The 20936-nt window shown below is 39.6% G+C and overlaps 1 protein-coding gene across 4 annotated transcripts in view; it reads left to right on the top strand.

Annotated features, from left to right (window-relative positions):
• LOC309796482 (uncharacterized protein) overlaps nt 1-20936 on the top strand; it is a 62152-nt gene that overhangs the window by 2933 nt on the left and 38283 nt on the right. For 2 of the 4 annotated variants that reach the window (XR_014292459.1, XR_014292462.1), the window contains exons 2-4: nt 7388-7528; nt 7962-8116; nt 8553-8655. The gene's annotated coding sequence lies outside the window, so the exon portion shown is untranslated. Of the gene's footprint in view, nt 1-7387; nt 7536-7698; nt 7898-7961; nt 8117-8552; nt 8656-20936 lie in introns of those variants that run through there. The other 2 variants (XR_014292460.1, XR_014292463.1) reach the window with 2 other exon arrangements.

Below are 20936 nucleotides of genomic sequence, written 5' to 3'. Positions count from 1 at the left end.
ACAAGCATTGAGTAGTATTTATTAAAAACATTATTTTAATGGATAAAAAAACAATATTTAATTTTGCATTTCTTTGGTTGTAAGTTTGGATTCTGTTTTCCTCTATATGTTTCTTAGCAGTTTTATTTTTTCCATGTGATGTTAGTTCATGTCTTATACTGATTTATCTGTTGGAGTTTTTAGTTTAGCGTTTATTATTGTTATCTATTTGAATGTGTTTTGTAAATAAAGGCTCTTACTCAGATTTCTGTAATGTTAGAAATATGTACTACAGGTTATTGTTTGCCTTTTAATTTTTGTTGCTAAATTTTTGGTTAGTAGAAATTTGAAATTGTGGTCAAATCACTCTATCTTCTGTTTTGTGATTTTTCTTCCACTGAGTTTGAATAGTTCCCTCAATGTAGAAATTTGGTAAATACCCATTGTAGCTTCATCTGAAGATAACCATCAAGTATGAGGGAAAAAGAGCCATAATTTCACCACCCAGAGATAACCAGTGTTAATAAATGTGTTCACTTTTTTTCATTCTTTCTGCATTTTTCTACAGTGATCACATATTTGTACTATTTTATATGGTGTTTTGTGTTTATAATGTGCATTTTTCCCTGTTAAACATTTCTGTGATTGTCATTGAATGGTTTCATGATATTTTGTTGTATGGAAGTAGCTTAAGATTTTCAGTATTTTAAATTATGTAATTAATGTCTTTTCATTTAGTTTATATTGTTTATCTATTTTGAGTTATTTCTTTATAGAACAGAGTTCAGAATTAGCATTATTGATCAAAAAGTTTGAACATTGTAAAGACCTGCCAAATAGCGTTCCAAACGTTGTCAATTTTTGTACCCAGTCATTTAGGTACATAAAATTTTTTTTTACTTACTTTATATGTAAAAGAATGGTATCTTTGATTTATGGTACATTTCTCTGATTATTGGCGAGGCTGGACTCTTCAATGTTAATTGTTAGCTCCTATTTCCTTTTGTGAACTATTCGACTTGGGTCTGAATGTTTTCTATTTGTAAGAGCTCTATATTATGTGTTCTGTGTGAGAATCTATTACCCCTTGTCATTTGTTGCAAATGACAAACCTCATTTGTTGCACATACACTCCTGGTATATGTTTGTTGCCATTGAGTATGAAGAAATGTTTGTGATTCCAAAGACAACTGCTGCATGGAATACATGTCAAATTCTTGGTAGCCATTTTGAGATAACATTTATTTGTTCTTTAAATAGATAACCATTTCTTTTCATCTAAAAGAAAAGCACCGTTTGCTGCACAGCAGTGATGCTCCCTCATGAGTGTGGGGAGAAGACATGGCAACATTTTGTCCTTAATAAGACATGGCAACCAAGTAGACAAGACACAAAACAGTAGTCCCCCTCCCCCCATCCATTCGGGAACTGGTGTTCTTTTGACTATTTATGAGTGATCTGGGGGAGGATATGGACATAGTGGAATGTTCACATTTGTAGATAACACGGAACTCTTTGGAGATGTAAAATGGTAATAGGAACAAACCACAACACCTGAGAAGACATTGTGCGTGTGGGCTGACAATTGGCAGAATGGAACAGGGTAGATAAGAGCAGTGTAATGACTTGAGGGGAAAATAGTATGTTAAGCATACAAAATAGTGGCCTCAGAGACATTGGGTCCCAAGACAGGGATCTCAGTGTAAGCAGAAACAATTTATTGATGTCATCAGCTCAGTTTGCTGTTGCAGAGACAGAAGACCCATTAAAAACCAGGCCCTATTAAGAAACAGTATGTGACACACAAAAATTCCATCCTATCTTTGTATAAAATGATCTGAACCAAATGACCAGTTAACACTAGTAATCTCTCCTCAAGGAGTCTCTTACTACCTCTCACCGAATTTTGAGAAGGTGGTGGGAAGAGTGTGTTACCTCTCTGTTTCATTTTTCTTATTTATAGTATGGAGGTGATTTAGATTATATATTCTCAAAGGTTTTGGGGGGGGGGAATAAGGTATCTTATTTTGGTTTCCTGAAACTGAGTCTGTTATTTGTGGTTCAGAGAATCTGTTTAATTATATTTATTAGTTAAACCTTTCTAAATTATTATTCCCACTCCATGAGCTATATACTATCTCTTTTATATTTAGTAACATTCTAATTTTTATTTTGTCAGTGAAGGGGGGATTGTTGGATTTAGAGGTGTCAAGTGAGCTGTTACTTGCTGCTTTTTGTTATCCAGTTATACTGGGTTAATTCAGTTAGTTGTAAGCTCCCATGTTTCAGCATTTTGCTAGTTGCAGATGTTAAACTAGGCTTATGCGTGTGGTGGGGAGGTTGACAGATGTATAATAAGCAAAAGGAAACAAAACAAAATGAAACAAAGCAACAACAACAGAGCTTGTGTTGTAGAGGAAGTGATTGGGAAGGTCCTTTACTGGAGGTCTGTGCCTATCTTAAGGATGGGAGTTCCATTTTACGTCATGCCAGTGTCTAGTTCCCAAATCCATTTATGATCAGGAGTTAGGGAGAGCCTGGATATTAGAAATAGCCTGAAAGCATTTAACCTTTGGTTTCGACAATTTGTTCCTCCCCTCTCTTGATGTTACAGCCAGCAGCAGCCTGGAGCAGCACCCCCTGGAAAGAAATTTTACATCGGCCATTATAATACAACCTGATAAGTGTTACAGCACTTATCAGGTTGTATTGTAATTGTCTGTGTATATGCCTGTCTCTCTTCCTATGTTATCAGTTAGATTGTGAGCTCCTTGAGGGCAGGGACAGTGTCTTCATCTCCAGAGCCCAGCCTGGCACATTAGTAGGCCTCAGTAAATGTTTATTGGATGAATAAATGAATGACTCATCAACAAACATTTATTGTGTGCCTGCTAACGTGATCTCCACAGGCTCTGGACTGTCAACTGTTTTCTTCAAAATGCATGTGGTCAGAAACTTGCTGTTTCTTTCTAGTTATGTATATATCTTCTCAAGAGTTTCTCATGAGATAATGCTATTTTTGTGTTTGGATTTCAGTCCTTGGTATTTACGGATGTTGCTACTATTGCTACTGCTGACAGTCTCTTCCTTGGCGGAACCTGGGTGAAAGCTGCCAGATCAGGAGCTTCATCCTCACTGTCTAATGTTTGCTAAATGGTTTCTATTTGTAGACTCATCCCCCTTTCACTCCTCCTCAGGTCATTCTCCAAATGGTATTCCCATGTTGACTCCACATTCTAGATCAGGGGTGGGCAAATACAGCCCATGGGCTGCCTGGTTTTGCAAATAAAGTTCTGTTGGAAAACAGCCATGCTTATTTGTTGATGTGTTGTCTGTGGCCTCTTTGACCTACAACAGCAGAGTTGAGTAGCCACATCAGAGACATGGTGACCCACAAAGGCTGGCCCTAGAAAAAGATTGCCTACCCTTTTTGGAGTATTACTCAACCAGTCATGGTTTCATTCCCCTCTCCATTCACCGGAGATAACTTTTAGCCTCTCAGAAACTCATTTATTTACTTCATTCATTATTACTTATGACGAGTCTTTTTCCTGTTTTACAGATGGGCCAGCCAGGACACACTTCAAACTAGGAGACTGATTATAAGGCCTCCCCCAGGGTCCTGCAGTCAGTCAGTTATACGGTGCCCTTCAGCATCAAGTTTCAAGCTTCAACCCTAGAAATTAAAATTCCTTTTGTTATATCCTAACTTGAAGCATATGGACATTTCATGCTTTGGTGCCTTATCCCTTGCCCCCCTCCTTCCTACACAGCTCTTTGCAATGAATATATGGAAAATAGGAATTAATATGAGATAAAGCAGAAAAGTAGGCTGAGGCAAATGTTTAGAGGGTCTGAATGCTAATTTTTAAACTGAGAAATGGGATTTCTGAAACATTCACTTACTCAGACTTATACAGGTAGTGAGCCTGCGCTTCCAAGAGCTTAGGGCCCTTCCCTCAACCCTCTGTAACCCACCGCACCTTGTCTTGGTAACCTGTCTGTGAGTATATTGTCATTCATTTCACTTCATTAAAAAGTTGGAGAGCTCCAAGTCTGATGCAAGAAATGTAGATCTAAAAAAGCAAAAGGGAGAGAATATCAGATAGTCTCATTCTAGGAGTAAAATGGAGGGAAAGGCCTTACAGCGTTATTTTCAAGCCGCTTGCTGGATTTTTCCCAGGACTTTATTATGAAAATTTTCATACAGAAAAATTGAAAGAATTGTACAGTGAAAACCCATATACTCACCCCCTAGATGGTACAATTAACATTTTGCTGTATCTGCTTTATTGCATATTCGTCCATCTTTGTTGGGTGGGTTTTTAAAGTACTTGTGTTGCCATCCATTTTGATTTCATCTGTATCTGACCCATTATGGTGCAGAAAAATAATCTCTTTTGATTCTTATCTGTATTTTCCAAGATGGTATGGAAACTGCAGCCTAACTACGTACAAGCAGATCTGCCTGGGAATAAGACATTTTGTTTCTGAAAGAAAATGGCTGCAGCTCACTGTTGTTTACTGGAAATAATAGGCGAAGGAAAAATGGAAGTCCAGATCCAGTGTCAGTAAATCCTTCCAATAATATACTGCCCTGCACCTCATTCACTTCGCTGGCTTTGGGGGTTGGGGGGCAGCTGGTTTTCTGAGCTGCTTCTGCTTTGTTCGTTTCCTTTAAGAATTGATGAAGGAGAAACAACAAAGTGATATCGAAGTGCCACTGATGTGATAGTCAGCTTTTACACAACTCCTTGGAGTTTTAGTAAATGGATTTTTAATTTGGACTACGGTCTAATATTCTTTTGGACCTTTTCTGTTAGCAATAGCCACAGAGTCAAAGGAAGCACCATGAACTGAAATCTTATTTATCTTTATCATGAATATGATAATGGTACCTGTTACCTGTTTGTGTCTATCTCCCTTCATTTAAGTTCAAGGGCAGAGGCCATATCTTACCCATCTTTGTAATTCTCCTAGTAAAACATGTCTGTATTCATAAAAAATGCAATATTACATTTAACACCTATCACATGGGCAAAGATTAAAAAATGTTATACTAGTGTTGGTGGGATATGTCCAATTTTAGTGTAATCTTTTGTAGGAGCAATTTGGCAATATATATTAGTGGGCAGAATAAATATTGCATGCCCTTTGACCCAGCAATTTCATTTCTAGGGATATACCCCTAAATATTCTAAATAAATTCTAAATATTTTTAAAAAATGTTCTAAGGATATTTTAAAAGATTTAGGTATGGGAATGTTCACAATATTCATAGCAGTAAAAAAAAAATAGAAAAACTTACCTATCCCTAAGTAGGAATATGAATAAATAAATTATGGTGTATTCATGTAATAATACAACTTAGGCATTAAAACTGAAAATAGTCTTGTAGATGAGTATATGGCTTGGAAAGATGTACCCAGTATATTAATTGAAAGAAAGGCTATGGTTTCATCTAATTTTTGTTAAATAAAAATTCATGTTTGTACACATACATAAAAGTAATTGGAAGCATATACCCCAAGTGTTAAACTTTCTGGGATTTTGTGATTTTTACTTTCTATGTATTCTTAATGTATTTCTGGAATTTTTTTTTTCACAGCGTGTGTTTGTGACTTTGAAAGTTAAGACAAACATTGAAACGGTTTCCATTTTGAAATATGCTGACCTGAACAGAAGTGGAATAAATGGGTTGGTTGAGGGGGCTGGAAACTGGAGCAGTTTAGTTTGGAAAAGAGCTGGGCCGGGTGGGAGTAGGGCATGGTGGAAATAAGATCTCTGTCTTTAGAGAAAGGCACTAGCTTAACTACTAACTGTTCTTGGCTCCTTAGTGCAGGCATTTCACGCATCAGGCTTTACACTTACTGTTTATTTCCCAATTAGACCCTGTACACATTCCTTTCCCACCCATGTCCCTCTGGGCTTTCATAAGCTAAATAATTGCTGGTGGCAGCAGCTGCTTATGGGTGTGCAGATCTTGCTCTAGTAACGGCTGCTTTACTTTATCCAATAAAGAGAAGGCTCAAACCCATCAAGGCTGCCTCCTCATCTCCCCCCGCCCCCAACACACACCACTTGGCATTATGAATCTTCCCCAGCTATGGTGGGAGAGCTTTCTCCTGGGTCTCATGATCACTAGTAGATTATAAGAAACTATTATATTTCACTGTGGGTGAAACAGTTAAAAATGAGCCCTGAGAAACTGCTCCTTGGGCCTTCCTGGGGTTTGAGGGTTGCCTGCATCTCACTGCAATAACAGGAAACCTAGTTGCACTAGTTGGTGCTGCCAGCATCTAATGATAATAGCCTGGGCTTTGGGCTGTCACTGAATTGCTTAGCTTTTCATGCTAAGCAGCTAGGGACTGGGAAACTTAGAGGCAGAAGGCTGCTTCCTTAGGGAAGAAGGGACCCTTTGGGGGGTCTTTGGCTTGTCCTGTGTGGATCTTAGGTCTCAGAGCCCCATTCCTCCTCGTGGTTGAGTCTTGGAGGTAGGGGACTAGCCACGGGCCTACCTAGCTCCTTGTGATCCTTTTGGTAACCCACACAGCTGATAAGGGACAAGATATGTTCTATTACTTTTCAGGTATAGGTAAAGTGAGTCCTGCTGGGAGTTGAGATTGTAAATGACAGGCCTTGGTCCAGAGCCCAGGGTTTTGTTACCTTTCCTCATCAGTGTGAACTAAATGCCACATGATGAGTAGATGGAGATTTAGTTCACTTTTAGGGGGGCCTTTTAGTCAGGAGTATGGAATAAAGGGGCATAATTGCCAGACATAGAAGGGCCCCTAAGATACCAAGTTGACCTCCATTCAAAGATAGGATATTGATTGAGGTCTAAAGAGGGTAGGTAGCTAGGAGGATCAGCATTAGTTCAGATCTGAGTTCTAACACTTCGGTATAGTTACTTGGTGCCTCTGTACCCAAGTTATCTCATTTAAAATAGAGGCAAGGGGCTTCCCTGGTGGCGCAGTGGTTGAGAGTCCGCCTGCCGATGCAGGGGACATGTGTTCGTGTCCCGATCTGGGAAGATCCCACATGCCGCAGAGGGGCTGGGCCCGTGAGCCATGGCCGCTGAGCCTGCGCGTCCGGAGCCTGTGCTCCGCAACGGGAGAGGCCACAACAGTGACAGGCCCGCGTACGACAAAAAAACAAAACAAACAAACAAACAAACAAAAATAATAAAATAGAGGCAAGAATCCTTATTAAATAATAATTGTTTGCATTGCAATAGTCTTTGCCAGATAAAGATAATTGTGATGCTAATATAGTGCTTAGCAAGAGTGTAATCTGAGGTCCATGGTGTGGACTGGATGACTTGACTATGGTAAAGTAAAATTAAAGCTAGATCTCATACCTTAACTGTTCTTACATTTGTTTCTTCTTCCTTCTCCCTATCCTACAGGTGACACCAAACTCGATCAGAAACCATGCCACTGGTGAAGAGGTATATTGAGCCCTGCCTGGCCCAATGAGGTTACTAGAGAATTGGAAGAGACTCAAATCAGCATCCTGCACATGGTTATCAAACCATTGTGAAGTCTTAGTAAGTGGTCAGTGGCTCTGGTGGGCTTGCCCAGTTAGTGGGAAGGGCCAGGAAAGGTAGTCTTACTAGGCCTTTCCCATTATGATATGAGGAAAGATCTTAAAATATTCAGACTACACTAGAGAGTACTGAGCCTAACCTCTCCTTTTCCCATTCTCCCATTTTTGCAGATGATATCTTGCCCAAGATCATAGCTAGTTGGTATAGAAAATGGATTTGAATCCAAGCCCAATACTGTGTCTTCCACCCAGTGCTTCCTCTAGATTCCATCTAATTCCAGGGAGGCTGTGTGAGACAGAAACATTTTTATTCCATACTGTGAAAGATTTTTATAATAGCCTCTGAGATTGTGCTCCTCTGATGAAGGAAATGTCCATGGTGTGATTTTTTTTATTATGCATAAAATCACCTGGGATGCTTGTTAAAAATGCAGATTCCTGGGCAGCCTGAAACCTTGTCATTGGTCAAGAGCAACACTAAGACCTACCTGTCACTTATCCTGAGGCTTCCTGCCCAGTGGGTTCACCAGCAAGCCAGAATGAAGCATCATTGCCCAGGATGTCCTTGTGAAGCCATTAGGAAGTCTTGGTAAGTTGGTGGTGGTTTCGGTGGGGTTCCCCAGTTGGTGGCAGAGAAGAGATGGTTGTGACCTGGCACTTCCCCCCTTCCTTCAACAGACAGTTATTAGGTGCTTACTAAGTGCCAGAGACTGTTCTAGATATTAACAAAGTCCTGCCATCATGGACTTTCATTCCTATGAGAGTAGACAAAAGAATAAATAACCAATAAGTAAGTAAATGTGTACCATAAATGTTATATCAGAAGTTTCTCCCTTTTGGTGTGAAAATGGCTTTAAAAATGGTTGGGTTGGACTAAGCAATACTGTGTGTTTTTTCTCTCCCCTTCCCATTCTCCCTTTTCATACATTCCACTGTCTATCAGTGCAGTGGAGGCTGACAAGCTGAGTATGGGAGGGTCATAGATAATGAAAGCAATCTTTTTCCTTTTTGTAACCCCTCACTAGGCTGAATTTTGAAGGATATCTTTGAAAAGTGTTTTAGAGAGTCTACCAGATTTTCCATGTGAGTGCACGTGCAGCAGAAGAGGGGGTCTTCTCAGTGATTAAGGTAACACAGTGATTAAGGTAAGTAGCGGGGAGGAAAGACTGACATTGCCTTGACTCCTGTCAGTGAGGCTCTTAGAAATGTTATTTCCAGGGGCCAGTACTTTTAAAGCCTGCAGTTTATTCTGTGTTATATCCTTCTCAAAACAATTGGGGTGGATTATATGCTTACCCAGTCTGAGAACGCCCCTGCAGAGGGTCACGAGAACTGAAATGGTTCCCAAGTAAACTCGGTGGCAGAAGCTGCATGTCATAAATAATGTCAACATGACACTGATTACACTACCCTTCGGGGAGAGTCTAATCTTTCAAACCAGACTTGTTGAGAGTTTTTCTTTATCAGACTATGGAGCTACATACATCTTGTCAAAAGCCAGCTCATTAGCAGAGGCTTGTTGTTTCAGCAGCCGCCAAGTATATGGCACTTTGGATTAGTAACTTCAGAGGCAGCAGCGTCTTCTTGTGCACTCCATTTAAACCAATTGGACCAGCATTCATTTTTGGCTCCTCAGGGATCAGCCCCCTAATAGGCTTTAAGGAATAATGAAATGGTTCATAATTAAACTGGGCAGCATCTATAAAATGGCCATTCTTGGGAGATCTCTGCAGAAGCCACCCCTATCTTAAGCTAGTAGCTTCTCCATCCAGAGTTAATACCCGAGGGCCATATCATTCCTTGGTATCTGCCATTTTGTATGGAAGCAATAAAAGTCACCTTTTCTCATAAAGATGGTCTTGAGATGGTGCCTTCATAACATAATGTTCTTGGTATAGTCTCTGGTGTGTTTGGATACTTCCTGCTGGCAGAATTAGGTAGATTAGCCTGCACTGGGAACCTGAATGACAGAAACATGGTCTTTTCCCTACAGAGAAGTCTGACCCAAAGAGAGTCCCTGCATTCTGTATCCTTCACCAGAACTTATTTTAAAATGACATTGTTCATGTATAAGCATATGAATGTTAGCATGCAGTTAAAAAAGTCTTCTGTCACTTTCTCTATCTGGGCCAAAGTGGGATGTATAAATTTGGCTTTTGCTGTCTGAATGCCATTTCTTGCCCTAGGACTTCCCTAGCCTTGTTATCCATCCTCCTTTCCTTTTGTGGCAGCAGGTCTGTTGTTTTTTCTTTTTCTTTTCTCTTTAGGCTAGTCATCTAGCACCCGCATACAACATTTGAACATTTCCTTTCTAAAGTCATATAATATTAATAATAGTGCTTATTAGTTATAAGTGCCTTTTATGTTCTAGGTGAGTGCTTCACACCTATTTGCTATCTCATTTTAAATTAACATTACCTCTGGGAAGTAGGATTTGTTCCTCCTTTACAGATAATAAAACTGAGGATCAGACAAGTGTTGTCACCCATGGAACACAGGGAGCCAGTGGTAGAGCTGCGTGAGTCACACTCCAAATATCTCAGCTACCTTACTTGAAGCACTAGAATGTTTTGAGCACGTTCTTAGTTGTTGGCACTTTCTGACTCTTTGTGGGCTCTTCGTCACTGTCATCTTCCAGGATATAGGGGCACATGTGAGTGGTTCATTCTTGAAGGGAGATACAGATGCACAAAAGAGATGGTGCAAGGGTTGTGTAGGCCCCTCTAACTTTTAGAGATGACCACTTTGGATGGATTAGCATTTATTTCTTTCCCACACCACCATTCACTATTTCTCTTTGTCTTCTCACCTTTTATTATTACCCCCACCCTCCAGCATGATGTTTATGTTGTATAGTTTCTATGAGGTTATACTTCCTTTTACACAAACAAAAAGGAATCACAAAAGTCAGAGTTACAACTGAAAATCCCATCGCTTGCAGAATCTTAACTCAGGTGTAGGTGTATCAGGGGTTGGAGCAGCCTGCTGTGTAGATCAGCATGTCCAAGCCCGAATTACACATAAACATTGCCTTCCGTTAGCAGACAATGCTGATAAAATTATTTTCTGTTAATATCAAGTGGAAAACAACAAGAATACCTAACAATTAATACTTTCATAAATTTTATTGCTGGTAAGGTGACAGTGTCCAGGTAGTTAACATAGACTATAGGGCTTGGCAAGCTATGGCCCACATGCCAGCTGCCCGTTTTTGTAAATAAAGTTTTGTTGGAACACAGTCATGCTCATTCACTATTGTCCATGGCTGCCTTTCACACTACAGTAGAGTTGAGTAGTTGCAACGGAGACCATATGATCCACAGAGACTGAAGCATTACCATCTGGCCCTTCACAGAAAGTTTGCAAACCACTGGCATAGGTCAAATGTACTATGACTACAGATGTTCCCCTCCCCACCCATTTTCTTTTCTGCGGGACTTAGATTTACAGCTGATCCTAGAAAGTATGGAATCTTATAGTAGTCAGTTTGCCTCTGAATTTCTTTCCACTCAAATTAAGCTCACCAAGAAAGCACATTCACAAATTCGCTATGTATACAGAAAGAACTATGTTTTACATGCCTCACTGTAGCTATTCGTTTATCCTATATGGTTCCCTTATTTTTTTCTTTTCAGGGATGACTTAAATTTTAGCCATTCTCAAGTATCAATAAAGTACTACTCATGTTTCCTAATTATGAGTTTATCCTAATTTTTCATACACCTTTCCCCTCCCTGTAGCATGAAAGCAGCCATGGACAATATGGAAACAAGTGGGCAGGACTGAGGTCCAATAAAACTTCATTTACAAAAACAGGTGGCAGCCCGGATTCAGCCCATGGGCCATAGCATGCTATCCTTGTTCTATACTGTATATACACGAAGACTTTAAAATAACACTTGAGGTGATACGTTAAAGCAAATATTCAGGGTGATCTTTATTCAAAATGCTTGTAATACAATGACAGTAACACAGCTCTACTTGAATTAGCACTGGAAAGTGTCTCATGATCTGTGTATTATGTGCATGACTTAATAGTCACCTAGATATTGGCCTGAGTTCTTGGTAGAGCGATAGAATCCTCATGGGCCATGTTATTATCATTCCTTAGAGGATCTTCTTCCTTGCCACAGGTCTTTTCTTTGCATGGCTTAGAAGTGACTTTATGTCTGTTATTTGTTCTTGTTCTTACATTAACAGCTCTAGTGTTTACCTTCTTCAACAGCATGTCTTCTACCCTATGTAGGCCCAAAAGTGAATCTGATACAGAGGTTACTTTGGATGTAATCACTCTCCTAGCAGTCAACGTAGGGAACTGTGGTTTTGGTAATTTGCTATATCAAACCCTAAATGGCTTTCAGGATTAGGAGGAATTAATCCTTCCATTGATGTCTCAAAATGTGATCTGAACAAAGTAACAGGGATCTCAGTCTAGTAAGTGTTGAACATGGAAGTAAATCTTTTTCTTTGCCCTTTTGTTGTATTTGTTATATTTAATAGCTTTCCTTATAATGAACCTACCTTGTATTTCCAGAAGAAAATTTCCTAGTTTTCAAGAGTATTGAATTAGGTCTGCTAAATTCGCTATTTTTAAATTTTATTTTCTATTTTATTTTATTATTATTATTATTTTTTGCAGTACGCGGGCCTCTCACTGTTGTGGCCTCTCCCGTTGCGGAGCACAGGCTCCAGACGCGCAGGCCCAGTGGCCATGGCTCAACGGGCCCAGCCTCTCCGCGGCATGTGGGATCTTCCCGGACCGGGGCACGAACCCGTGTCCCCTGCATCGGCAGGCAGACTCTCAACCACTGCACCACCACGGAAGCCCTATTTTAGTTTTTTACTACTTTGTTTCTGTGTTCAAAAGTGAGTTTTTGGTTGGAGTGACAGTCTTTGTCAGTTGTTGACGTTAGGGTCATTAATGAAACCTTGTTGCCTGAGCTTTTAAATTCAGCAGATCTCAAACTGTCCCATGCCCTCTGAAACATCTGTTTAATAAAAAGAAAAAATTTAATAATAAAAAATTAAACATCTGTTTTAATTGGCATTATAATATAAAAGATAATTTGTATCTGATATTTGGGCCCTCGTTCAATTGCTGCCCTTCTAAGTTTGTGTAACATCCCTGTAAATAAGTTTTTGCACATCTCCATGTTTGTTTCCTAAGGTTGGATTAAATGTACAATTCCATCTAGTGTATGAGAATGCCTGTTTTTTCATATCCTCAGTAATATACTATATTGTGGTTTTAAAAAATCTGCCAGATGCAAAGGTGAAAAGTGGTCTCCCTTGATGTTTTAATTTATTTGATTCCTAATGACATGGAACAGCTAAAAATCTTTCTTGGGTCTTATTTTTAAGTTTCTTTTTCACACTGAATTTTTTTTTTTTCTTTCTGTACGCGGGCCTCTCGCTGTTGTGGCCTCTCCTGTTGCGGAGCACAGGCTCCGGACATGCAGGCTCAGCGGCCATGGCTCACGGGCCCAGCCGCTCCGCGGCATGTGGGATCTTCCCGGACCGGGGCACAACCCGTGTCCCCTGCATCGGTAGGCGGACTCTCAACCACTGTGCCACCAGGGAAGCCCCACACTGAATTTTGATCTACCATATATGTCACAGATGTTTCCCTCAATTTGACATAGAAGTTCATTTTTGTGTAGCTCAAATATCTTTTTTCTTTATGGTTTATTCTCCCCTTGCACTTCACAGTGAAGATAAATATAGTTTATCTTCACTTTATAGTTTCATATAGTTCATGCTTTATTTACTTTTAAATATAAGTCTTTTTCCGTTGGGGATCCTGTCTTTGTGTGTGGTATATAACTAATTTTTCTGAATGTCCAGCACATTCAGGGTTCAGGGGGTGATAGTTAGGGTACTAGTGGGGATCTCAGCAGAAGGAGTTTTAGAATTTTTTCTCCAGTTTTCTGCTTTTATAACATGACTTAAATATTCTGTTTGCCCCTGTTTCTTTTGTGTGACTTCTCAGCTTTGCTTCCACTGGCCTATTCTGTCCTCTGTGACGGATTGGCAAACTTTTTCTGTAAAGGGCCTGATAGTAAATATTTTAGGCTTTGTGGACCATATGGTTTTTGCCATTGTGGCATGAAAGCAGCCAGAGGCAGCACATAAACAGACAAACGTGGCTGTGTTCCAACAAAACCATATTTATTTTTAAAAAAAAGATGGTGCTGAATTTGGCCTGTGGGCTGTGGTTTGCCAACATCTGCTCTGTGATATTTTGCTTTATAACTTTTGCTCTCATAGTTTCTACTTAGTCATGGTGGACTTCCTCATGTTCATGCCTCTCATCTCCCCATATAACCTCTTAGAGCACTTTTTCACCTCCAGTGTCTGCTACTGATTACCTGTTTCTGTACATATTTCACAATTCTAAGTTTCTGAGAGCACAGGTGGTAGCCAGACTGGGTGCTTTGTATGTCATTAGTATTATGTTCTGGGATATAAAAGTGATTTGCTTGGCTGTCTACCTTGCTGCTTCAATATAACCAATTCCATATTTATTACATTCCTTTTCAGGGTCTATTCCTTGCAATCCAAATTTTATTGCAAGAAATGGGCTCATTTGGATCAGTTTAAGAAGTTCACAGAACTTGACTCCACTGTGGCATTATTAATGTGATTCAGTTTATTTCTCTGGTTTTCTGCATGTCATCTTGCTTCTACTTCCAACTGGTTTCCTCATACTCTGTCTTCCTCTACCTCCTAGCTACTGAATACTTATGTTTTTTTCTCATTCATAACGAGCTTGTGCAGCCTCTGTAGGCATGGCCTCCATTCTACCTCATCTTTCTCTCTGCAAACCATCTGTTTCCACTCTGGTTCTCCATGCTGCCCAGTTGTCATTAAATTGAGACTCTGATTGCCTGTGGGTTAAGTTTCCTGAGACTGTAGAGGTAGCAGTAGTTATTTGGCAGGTCTAGGACATGTCCCCCTATTGATTGCTCTGTGGAAATGTTTTTCTTTCCCTTTTTATAATCCCGAAGTGCTTTAGACTAACACAACTCATCTATCATAGGTATATCCAGAGTCATTTAATTGCTCTAAAACTAGAAGGCATCCCAGTCATGGGACATCCGAAAGATGCCATACCTAACCATCTTTGGAAGCGACAGTTTCACAAATGACTACACGACCCTACTTTCTCTATATCCTTGAGTCTCTTCCTGCTGCTGTCTGGTTTCCTTATCCTCTGTTCTTTATCCTATTGCTGATGGAGTTTTTGCTTATTTTTAGCTTCTGATTTCTGTGCTTACAGTAGATCTTACTTAAATCCTTCATGATTCTTGCATAGGCTGTGGTATGTTCTTTCATCGCATATCCATTCATTTCAGCTGCAGAGGTTTTGTCCCTCTGTTTTTCCTCAGCTGTAAGTTGAATCTAATTTTCTTACCTCATCCTTGTTTGGGGACAGCTTTCATGTCACAGCAAGTCATAGGCTGTTGACCAGCTTGTGGATGTCTGTCCTCGGGTCTGATCCTTACTTCCCCTTGATCTGAATAGCCGTGGATTCAGAGGAGGGATTCTTGGTCACAAGAATGCTTTCTTAGCTAGACTTGTTTGCAGTACAGTGTCCTTTAGAAGAATTTTGGGCATGGGTGACACTATGACATATGTACTTTATTCTCTCTGGTTTAGCTCCCTAACGCAGCTTATTTGCAGCATCTAGCAAGTCTCTCAAAGTCTCACCTTCTAAAGTGGGTATAAAATGTAAATTTCATGTCACAAGCTGGTTTGCACAGCATCTTTAAAACAAGGGATTTTCTGGAAGATCATAGCCAATTCCCTAAATTGCATTCCTCTTGAGGGGCTATTCTGCTTCTTACTATTGGTTAGGTACTTCTGATTGCTAGAAACAAATTCACCAGTGAGCTAATGACAGGTTATTGGCTGGGGACTTGTGGGGAGATAATGGTGACTGGCATCACATGAAATGCCAATTATAGGGGGACCTTAATATGGTTATGCCCATTAGGGATGGGATCTGGGTCCAAAGAAGCTCTGGGAAACTCAGCAGCAGGAGTTTGCGGATCTTCACGTTAGGATTGTGCCATTTATGTAACTGAGTTAACTCTGTCTTCTTAAGTTTTGTGTGTTATTTCTCCCATTGCCTATTGGCTTACCTATTCACTTTGTTTTAGTTTTTTTCTCTGCCTCATATTTTTAGCTTATTCGTAGGTTCTGCTTACTTAGGGCTTCACCTTTTTTTCCCCCCACTGAATTGTATACTTTATTTTTTTAATTGGAGTATAGTTGATTTACAATGTTCTGAGAGCTTCACCTTTATCATAAGTTTTGCTTGTTTGTGGCCCTCGTGGCCTCACCTCTCTGCATTGTGTTGGCTTGCTGTCTATCCTTTCAGCTTCAGTTCCCTTTGCTATCTATGATTACTACTTCTGATAGCCCAATTCTAATTCCTGAAAATACAAATGTACTAGGCCTGACTTATCCCAGCTTAATTAGATATTTATATACCAACAGCAGCAGTTTGTGGGTCGTTTTTTTTTTCTTCTTTTTTAAGATTTTGTGCAAGTTGATAAAAAATCTACAATCTACAATACTTCTGGGTAGATATGGAATTCTATGAACACATATAATAGCTCTCATACTGTAATTGATGGATGTTTCCTTATGCCTAAGAATACTATTCCTTACTCTGAATATCTCTTAAATCCTAGAATAAACAGGGTTCAGTCTTTTTTTTCTCGTGTTTCCCTCTCACTTGAAAAATGGTCAACAGCTCTCCGCTCTCACCAGACTCCACTTCGTCATTCACTACGACGACATCGTAGAAGCCACCCTGGGTGTCTCCCCAAAGATAGGTTAAAATCCTAACCCCTGGTACCTGAGAACGCGACTTTATTTGGAAATATGTTTGTGGGTCTTTACTTTTGTGTTCTGCAGTTAATATGATTATTACACTTAGTCTCTGTTTCTTTTACTTTGCTTCGTTTCTTCTAGCTTCCAAAGCATCCATTAACACCTGGCTTCTCCATCCTTTATTTCAAGGGTTGCAATTGCAAATGCATGCAGGGTCCAGATGGGGTAAATGTGTAAGATGGTTCTGATATTTATTTTCTTATTTATTTCTTGAAACACTGCTTTGTTTTTGTTTTGTTTTTTTTTTTTTTTTGGCTTTTCTTTTGTTGCTCTACTTTTGATACAGACATTGGAAAAGAGAATTCTCTTAAAATAAAATAAAGATTTCAAATGCAATGGTAAAGAGCAGTTGATGCTTCTAACAGGGAGTGTTTAGGTTTGTGGTCCAGTGGAACATGAACCTTTCATCCAAAGGAGAAGCCTATTTATTACTCCTTGGCTCCTGTTGATTGTTGCCCAGTAAAAATGCTGCCCAACATTGACAGGATTTCCAGCTCTCTGCAAGGAGCCTGAGTTTGAGCTGTTAGCTTAAATTTGTTTAAATGCTGCAGGCCAACACAGTGTGTTTATTTTATTTTTTTAAATATTTATTTATTTACTTATTTTGGCTGCCCTGGGTGTTAGTTGCGGCATGCGGGATCTTCGTTGCAGCATGTGGGCTTCTTAGTTGCGGCATGCATGTGGGATCTAGTTCCCCAACCAGGGATTGAACCTGGGCCCCCTGCATTGGGAGCATGTAGTCTTACCCACTGGACCACCAGGGAAGTCCCGAATGCAGTGTGTTTATAAATGCTCTTATAACCCCATAGCTTCTGCTTCTTTATAATTTTGACTTGTTTGTAGTATTACCCTTTTCCCATGTGGTATGAAACATGAGTGTGTAGTACTACCCGTTCAACTTGGCCTGGGGTTGGCAGTTTTCCTTGGGTAGTGTTTAAAACTAGGTCGCAGTTTTGAATGGAATTGTATAGATTCGAATAGATAGGAAAGAACAGATGAAGATATAATATTTAAAAATGAGAAAATACTAGCCTCCATCTGGCAAAGGGTAAGTACTTTGTGAAATTTTTGTTCCAGCTATATGTTTGTATGTATGTGTATCTTTGTTCTAATGTAATTGTTTCTTACTGTGGATTAAGCAACTTTATAAGGCACCGAGTGAAATAGTGTGAGTAAGCTGGCATCCTCTGAGCTAAATCCCTCCTGTAGACAGGTCTCCTTTGGCTCACACAGTGTTTCTTAAAACTCTGGTGATTGCCAGGGGCTTGAGGGGAGGGGGAGAATGAGGAGTTGTTGTTTAGTGGGTATAGAGTTTGAATTTTGCAAGATGAAAAATTTCTGGAGATTTGTTGCTCAGCAATATGAATATGATTAATGCTACTGAACTGTGCACTTAAAAAGGGTTAAGACGGTTTAGAAAAAAGAACAGGAGTAACCCATTAAACAGAAAGTTTACACAGTCATCAGAATATCCTTGAGTATCTCAAATATAATCAAGTTAAAAAATACTTGCATGACCATCTTTGATAAAACCTTCCATTTCTATATATCAAGCTATGGCCCACAGGCCAAACGTGGCCCACCGCTTTTTTTATATATGTATATACAGCCTATGAGTGGAGAATGGTGTTTACATTTTTTAATGGTTGAAGAAAATCAAAAGGAGAATAGTGTTATAACCTGTGAAAATTATACAAAAATCAGATTTCAGTTTTATTGGAACACAGCCACACATTCATTTATGTATTGTCTATGGCTGCTTTTATGCTAAAGTGGCAAAGTAGTTGTGACACAGACCAAATGGCCTGCAAAACCTAAAATAATTACTACCTGGCATTAAAGAAAAACTTGGAAAGTTGCTCTATTGCAACAGTCGCCAGATCCCTCACAGCATCATCTTTGATGGCTTTAAATGCCTAATTAACAGCTCTGTCATGGCCTCCTTAGTGGCTATTATCATTCTATTCTAATATTTGGGGGGATTCTCACTTCCTTATCCCCTACTGTGACACCCTAACCAAATCGAGGAAACTCACATTCTTGGTGAGCTTCAGTTATGCCTGGAATTCTGTTAGCAATTTCTGGTATTGTAGGTTCTTTTATTTTCAAGAAACGGACCTCTCTTGGGTCAGCCAGGCAATTTAGACCACCCATGGCTATGCATGGCCAGCCTCTAAGGTAGACAAAGGTTTCATAAGAGTCCAAATAAAGAAAATCCAGTATTTGAATAAGACAATTAAAAAATAAAGAAAATGAAATTCAGTTTCCTCTCTGAGGAAAATGGTTTGAGGATTGGAAACGGTTCCAAGATAGATGCAAGCAACAGGGGTTTGTATCATTCATCTAGTATGCTACCTTTAACATCTTTTTTTAAAATACAAATTCTGTATATTTAAGGTATACAACTTGATGATTTGATATACATAGTGAAATGATTACTATAGTCAACCATCAAACTAATTGACTTTCTTCTCACCTAGTTACCTATTTTTTTGTGATGAGAGTACCTGCAATCTATTCTCTTGGCAAATTTTCAGTATTCGCTATAGTATTATTAACTGACCTTATGCCATATATCACATGTCTTCATTCCTCCTTTTCTCTGCTTTTTTGCCTTCCTCATTATCTACTCAAGATTTAGTTTACTTCCTAGTTTTGTTTATATTCTGCTTCCTCATAAATTTTCAGTTATTCATCACTAAACCTTGCTTATTGCTCCAGTGTCCTTGGCTGTATCTCATGTTTCCCAGCGCTGTCATTTAATATTCAGCTCCCTCTGCTATGGGCCTCACTCTTTTTGTATTTCACAAACTTTATTCCTCAATGCAAGGATTTAAATGGCTTAGCTCACCCCCTGCTTGGGTAGTCAGTTTCTGAGTCGTGCAATGACACAGCACTTAGGTAGTGTGTCCCACACCTGGTACATTCAGCTTTGGGTGACAGGACAGGTCATATTCTAAAATTCATTGCTCTCTCAGACTGCCTCATCTCCAGAACTATGAGTGGGACAGTTTACCTTAGATGAGACTGTGAGTGTAGCCACCACTTGATTCAGGTGTGTTTGTATTGCATTTCTACATCTTGACCACTAATCACATATGCCCCTCATCTCATTTTCTCATTTCTAAAGATGCTTCTGTTTATACTTTTCCAGCTCTTTTCCAGCAGAAATGTTGGAGAGTAAGTCACAGCCAGATGCTATAGTCTGATGTCATGAGGCCACTTTAGAAATTTCCCTGCCGATTTTAGAAGCATCCACCTGTCTGATCTTCTTGGCCACTTCAGTTTTCTCTGTTGCAATTCTACCACAAGTTACCTTCATTGGATGTGTGGTCCTGTGACAATAACTTGGCTGCAGTTACTGTAGGCCCTTAACCTTCTAGCCTGGGTTGTGGTGGGGTGTGTCTGTTCTCTGCCCCACCACCAAGTCATAACCAGGTCTAAATATTTTACTTCCTGCCAAAGTTCTGTTTATGTAGCCCAACTCTACATTATTTTCTAAATTACATAAGATTTCTGGTTTCAAGAAATAAGACGCAGGATTAGCTCAAGAAATAGACATTTATCAAATAGATACACATAGTAAGATACACACAGTAAGGAAGATAGGATTTCATAGGAATCTTAAGAACAGTGTGGTATGGAATTGCATCTGTGGTGGCTCTAGGAGCTTAAGCACATGGAGTTTGTAGACCTTTTCCATTGTGCCGTTGACTTGAATTAAATCAGTTATTTGTTCAGCTATTCTCTTCCTCTCTACTTTTTTTTTTTTCTTCCTCATGACTGGCTTTGCCACTACTTCAATGAGGCTTTCAGCTTCAGCTTTTACTGGTAATGACCTAGTTTTCATTGTTTCTACTCAAATTCCAAAGAGTGAGAATCTAATTGGCCTAGTTTATCTTTACTTGTGCAGTGCTTTTTCATGCTTAGACATGCTGGCAGTGTATGGATTGGTCCCGACAGTCGTGCTCATTGGAGAGGATGTAGTACTAGATAATGTGAAACAAAAGCTGGTCATTAAGGGCTGTGCTACAGCTGTGACAATAGATAGGGTGGTGATCTTTAGAAGGATGCGGGCATAACATTTGTAGGAACCTGAACACTGGACACATTTAGTCCAGTGGTTCTCAAGCTTGGGAACCTATGGTCCGATCCATGTTATTCCATGCCTGTTGGAATGGTAACTGAGCACCATGTCTAGCTATAAGAGAGATAAAATCATGCTTTCCAGGGTCAGCACCTCATGGTTATGTTGGAATTTGCACATCATTGTCAGAAGAGAAATAACTGCCAAACCCCGCTCTGCTTATTTTTTTGTTGTTGCTATAATACAACCACTACCAATAGCCTCAGTGCTTCACCTTAAGTGGCTGTATGTATCAGTCACAAAGGCAATTGTGTAATTAGTGGCTTTGCCACAACATAACCTGGACTTGTAAAAAAAAACTTTGCATCCTGGTGTCTGGAGGGGATTGTGTATGATTTTCTACCCTACAGTCATACCCTAA

This window comes from Mesoplodon mirus (genome assembly GCF_964341445.2).
Source record: "Mesoplodon mirus genome assembly, chromosome: X".
Lineage (NCBI taxonomy): Eukaryota > Metazoa > Chordata > Mammalia > Artiodactyla > Ziphiidae > Mesoplodon > Mesoplodon mirus.
Note: the sequence above shows the minus strand (reverse complement) of the source record. Positions and strands in the feature narration are given on the sequence as shown.